Source organism: Lagopus leucura, unplaced genomic scaffold, assembly GCF_019238085.1.
Source record: "Lagopus leucura isolate 7727_CA_CO unplaced genomic scaffold, USGS_WTPT01 177-7_obj-0_obj, whole genome shotgun sequence".
Lineage (NCBI taxonomy): Eukaryota > Metazoa > Chordata > Aves > Galliformes > Phasianidae > Lagopus > Lagopus leucura.
This window is the reverse complement of record NW_024969292.1, coordinates 23243-29242: the sequence shown is the minus strand read 5'-3', so window position 1 is coordinate 29242 and position 6000 is coordinate 23243.

Genomic DNA, 6000 nt, shown 5'->3' with positions numbered 1-6000 from the left:
AGGCAGAAAGGAGCAGCCTCCTGCCCTGCTGCCCTGTGCTGCCCTCCCCTGCACAGCCCTGCTCACCGGCTTGCTGTCCCCAGGGCTGTGAGGAAAGGCCACTGCAGTCAGCAGGTCCGGTGCCAGCACCTGGAGTGGGGTCAGGCCTCAGCAAAGCAGCACCAAAAGTTGGGGTGATGGCAGGGGGATTTTGGGGAGCTTCCCTGATCCTGTAGGAGCACAACAGGCTCCAGTTTGGAGCTGACTTATCTTTTCTGTAGGACAGCAGCACTTTGGGTCACCTGGTGTCAGTTGTGCAGGGCTGTCCATCTGCAAGGCAGAAAGGGAGGAAGGATGAAAGGAGCAGCCTGCTGCCCTGCTGCCCTGTGCTGCCCTCCCCTGCACAGCCCTGCTCACCGGGTTGCTGCTCTGAGAATGGTTTCCTTGGCCATTAGGGGCTCAGTGTGTCAGCAATACCACATTGACATGGCCACTGCAATCAGATGGTGTGGTGCCAGCACCTGGAGTGGGGCCAGGACTCAGCAAAGCAGCACCAAAAGTTGGGGTGATGGCAGGGGGATTTTGGGGAGCTCCCATGCTGCTGCTGGAGCACGACAGGCTTCAGTTTGGAGCTGACTTATCTTTTCTGAAGGACACCAGTTTGGAGGGCTGAGCTGAGACTCTTTTCGTCATCTGGTGCCATTTTTGGGTGTCTGTCCATCTGCAAGGCAGAGGGGAAGGAATGGAAGGAGCAGCCTCCTGCCCTGCTGCCCTGTGCTGCCCTCCCCTGCACAGCCCTGCTCACCGGGTTGCTGTCTCCAGGGCTGTGAGGAAAGGCCACTGCAGTCAGCAGGTCCGGTGCCAGCAGCTGGAGTGGGGTCAGGCCTCAGCACAGCAGCCCCCAACATCGGGGCAGGGCAAGGGAAAGCATGGGGAGCTGGCAGGGTCCCGCAGGAGCGAGGCGGGCTGCAGTTTGGGAGCGACTTATCTGTGGTGTGGGTGAGCACAGGAGCGTCTGGCCGTCCTGCTGTGTCCCTGTCCCCGTGTGTGGCTGTGAGGCAGAGGAGGAGCGGCCCCATCCATCGCCATGGGCTGCTCCTGCCCGCCACAGCCCTGGCTCCCTCGGTCCTCGGCGGCGCTCTGGGGCTGGCACTGCCCTTGTGCTCAGCATTCCGGGCTGCTGTGACAGCAAGCTGGCTCTGGAACACAGCCCCCCCAGCGTTGTGCTCTTGTGACATGGCTGTGCCGGCTGCAGGGGGCTTCCTGGAGCTGCTGGCTGCCCCTGGCAACGTGGCCGTGCCATAGCAGGGCTGGTGCTGCCTGGCGTGGGGCTGCTGCCTTGCGCCGTCCGTCTAATAAATGATGCGTTGTTCATCGCTGAGTGTCTGATGGTGCTTTGGCCATGGCAGCATGAGCGTCAGTGCGCGGTGTGTGAGAAGAGGAAGGCCATCTTTGGCATCCAGCTTTGCCATGGAATCGGGGGGCTTGGATTGCAAGCAGCCAGGGAGGGGATCCTCAGTGCATCCCGCTTTGAGGCTGGGGATGGGAATGGATGCTGTGGGCCTGAGCTGGCTGCCAGGGCAGTAAGAGAGCAGCAAAGGTGCAGGATAAGAGAAGTGCAGTAGGGAAATGTGCCTCCGTGGGAGCCCAACTCAAATGCCTGCACACGAATGCACAGAGCATGGGGAAGGAGCCACAAGTGTGTCAGGTGTGTGTGTGCCTACAGGGCTGTGATGTCACTAGCATCACTGAGCTGTGGTGGGATGGCTGTCATGAGTGGAGTGCAGGAATGGAGCAGGCTGCTGGCGGACCTGATAGCGGCCTTCCAGGACCTGAAGGGGACCTACAGAAAAGCTGGGCAGGGACTTTTGATCTGGGCAGGTGGAGGCAGGATGAGGAGAAATGACTTCCAACTGGAGGAGGGTAGGTTTAGAGTAGGGATTGGGAAGAAATGCTTTCCTGTGAGGGTGGTGAGACAGTGGTCCAGGTTGCCCAGCCAGGCTGTGGATGCCCCGTCCATCCCTGGAAGCACTGAAGGCCAGGCTGGATGGGGCTGTGAGCAACCTGGGCTATGGGAGGTGTCCCTGCCTGCAGCAGGGGGTTGGGAGTGGGTGAGCTTCAAGGTCCCTTCCAACCCAAACCTTTCTGTGACACCATGATTCTACTGTCACGTCCCTCCACCAGCCTTCCTGGAATCACAGCTTCTCGTACACCGTCCTCATTATTTTTCTGGTTTTATTTTAATCCTCTTTGTTATTGTTCAGCTTCCCTTCAAGTCAGTGTTTCTAAGGATCCAAGAATAGAGAATCACATCAGATAATAACAGGAAGGAAAAGGGAATGCCTAGGATTACTGGACGCATTAAATTAAATCTATTTCACAAGTCTATCACCAAAGGCTCTTCCCCCGGCCTCAGTGGAAAGATGAAGGGGAGGAAGAAGAGTGATGCAAAAGGAGAGCTTTGGAGTCATTTCCCAGACTGGGCACCATGGCGAAGCTCATAGTCATATATTGCCATGATTGGCATTGCCTGAATACTTGGCCTGGTGGTATCTGTGGTGTCTGAGGGCAGCTGGGGTTCCTGGCACGGAGCCTCCAGCCCACTCCATACCCAGGATGGAGTCATCGCCGTGATTTACCATCACCACGCTGCCCTGCTTTCTTCCATTCCCCCTCGTAAAGAAAACGACTTTCTGTTGATCATAAATCTGGCTGGTTTATCCCTAAAGTTTATGTTAGAGCAGCTTCCACCCTGCTGAGATCAGTTAAATGGGAACAGCATACAGGAGCCCACCAGCAGCCTGCAGAAAGAGCTCCCAAGTGCTTGAGGGTTTTCCACCAGCCTGGCTCCGGGTCTGAGCTGTCTGTCAGTGCCCAGGGGGCACAAAAGTGCAACACAACACAGTGACAGGCAGGCCATGCTGTGCAAGGACGTGGTGTGATGTGACAAGCAGAGCAGTGCAGGGTGTTGACATGGAGCGCTGTGCAACGCCACGGCACAGCACAGCAGCACGTGCAGTGAAATGACGGGCAGCAAAATGCAGTGCAAGGAAATGCAGCGCGATGGCAGGGCATGCTGTGATGTGCAATGCAGTGGAATGCCATGCAACGGGATGAAATGCAGTGACATGCAGTGCAAGGGCAGGAGATGATGCAGCACGCAGTGAGGTGTGATGCTGTGAACTGGCACGGCGTGCAATGGCATGCAACGAAGTGAAATGCAGCACAAGGATACAACATGCTGTGTCATGCAATGAAATGAAATGCAACGGCGTAACATTGATGACCTGATGAGGGCATTGAGTGCACCCTCAGTAAGTTTGCAGATGACACCAAGCTGGGAGGTGGTATGGATCTGCCTGAGGGTAGGGAGGCCCTGGAGAGGGATCTGGACAGGCTGGAGAGCTGGGCTGTGGTGAATGGGATGAGGTTCAACAAGGCCAAGTGCTGGGTCCTGCACTTTGGCCACAACAACCCCAGGCAGCGTTATAGGTGAGGGGATGAGTGGCTGTGAGTGTGGAGAAGAGAAGGACCTGGGGGTGTTGGTTGGTGCTTGGCTGAACATGAGCTGACAGTGTGCTCAGGTGGCCAAGAGGGCCAACAGCATCCTGGCCTGCATTAGAAATGGTGTGGCCAGCAGAGCAGGGAGGTGAGCATCCCCTGCACTCAGCTCTGCTGAGGCCGCACCTCGAGTGCTGGATTCAGTTTTGGGCTCCTCACTGCAGGAAAGATGTTGAGGTCCTGCAGCGTGCAGAGAAGGGCAACGAAATGGTGAGGGGTGTGGAGCACAGGGCTGATGAGGAGCTGAGGGAGCTGGGAGTGTGGAGGGTGAGAAGAGGAGCTCAGGGGAGACCTGACTGCACTCTGCAACTGATGGAGGGAGGCTGTGGGGAAGAGGGGTTTGGCCTCTTCTCCCAGGCAACGAGCAGGACATGGGGAAATGGCCGCAAGTTGTATCAGGGGAGGTTTAGTTTGGACATGAGGAAGAACTATTTCTCTCAGATGGTGGTCAGGCACTGCAATGGCTGCACAGGGAGGTGGTGGAGTCGCCATCCCTGGCAGCGTTCAAGAGGCGCCTGGATGAGGAGCTGTGTGATGATTTAGTGCTGGTGGAGGCAATGGTGATGAGGAGACGGTTGGACTGGATGATCTTACAGGTCGTTTCCAACCTTGTGATTCCATGATTCTATGATTCTATGACATGCTATGACGTGCAATGAAACGCAGCGTTGTGCAGTGACGCAGCATGCAGTGCCCCGCAGCGCGGTGCGATGCGTTGCAATGACACGGCACGAAATAAAATGCAATCAAAAGGAAACAAACAAACAAAAAACGTATCTGTGGGAAGAAGGATGAAAGTAAGGCACATCAGAGAGTCTGATATCTGCACAATAGCAGCTGTGACGTGCAGCAGTGCTGCTGTGAGCCGGGCCACCCACTGCTGCTCGTGCTGCCTGCCGACACACACAGGGAACAAGCTGATCTCGTTCACCACCAAGTTCCCCTCCTCCCCCCATCGCCACTGCCTCTGTGTTTGTGCAACACATCCCAAACGGGACGGACCTGCTTCAGCATTTTTGGATTGGGCAGGTCTGGGGTTGGCTGCTCCAAGAGCTTTCCTTGCAGCAGATGGGGCTGCAGCCTCCATGTGAAAGTCCTGGTGCAATTTCCAAGCTGGAAAAACAGAGCTTTCACCCCTGTGTGCTGTGGGGGAAACTGAGGCATGGGTTGTTCCTGTCCCATGTGGGCACCAGGACCCACAAGATGAGGAGGTGTTGGCCCCCCCCCCCACCTGCAGCTTGACTTTCTATGGTGTTATTTCAGGCTCTGATTGCGTGCTCTGCTATTTCTGCAAGCACTCTGAGCCTGACCCAACATCTACAACACATCACAGAGCTGTAGTGTCCAGGCCATCCGGATTCACCTCCTCCAAGCCCACTACAAGCTGTAGCCCACCCCCACCCATCTGCTCAGGGAAGCCTCTGAGTCCTCATCCATGGAGCATTGACACAGGATGCCCAGGGAGTGGGGGAGTCACCATGTGGAGGAGCTCCAGAACCGTGGGGATGTGGCACTGAGGGAGTTGGCATGGTGGGCTGGGATGCGGTTTGGTTTGAGGATCTTAGATGCCTTTTCTGACCTACGATTCTATTATTCCAGTGGCAGATGACCACCATGGGACAATTCCAGGGACAATTCTGGCCGTTCTCCCACGCACCCAACCAAAAACCAGTTGGGACTGAGCACAGCATCAGAGACTCATCAAAAAAGAGGGAGCGGCAGCGATGCCCAATGCAGACAGCTGATGGCTGGGACCCCCCAGGACTGTATTCCCCTTGTTTTAGTTTCACCTCTGTGTTTGTACAAAGCGTCTGGGCACCAGCGCTGCGCCCGGGGTTGTTTAGAAGGTGCTGCCAAGAGCTGGTGCTGCTCTGAGCTCTGCTGAGCGGGGAATGCATCCCTCCAAAATCTGAGTCCATCCTGCCCATCGGCACAGAACACCCATGAATTCGTGTCAGTGTCAGGATTGTGCCCCCAAATCTCCCAGTAAAATCATAGAATGACAGAACGGCCTGGGTTGCAAAGGAGCACAGCGCTCATCCAGCTCCAAGCCCTGCTGTGTGCAGGTCACCAACCAGCAGCCCAGGCTGCCCAGAGCCACATCCAGCCTGGCCTTGAATGCCTGCAGGGATGGAGCATCCACAGCCTCCTTGGGCAACCTGCCCCAATGTGTGTGGTCCATTTGCTCTCAATTTGAGCAGAAACCTGTTCTGTGTGCACCCCTGGAGGTGACGGAAGGGGAAACCTCATTCCCAACTTCTTCCTCATTTCTCTCATTCCACCCCTTTCTAGAAAATCCCAGTTGCTCCTTCAGGAGAAAGAGGCAAATTCGAGGAATTGAAGAGTTCCCCCTTGGGATTTGGCTTCCTGTTTTGCTTCGTGTAGCCAAGCATGGCAGTGTTTTCCATAAAGCAGAAGTGAAAGAGAGAAGTGAAGGGCACGTGGGCTGCTCCATGCAGA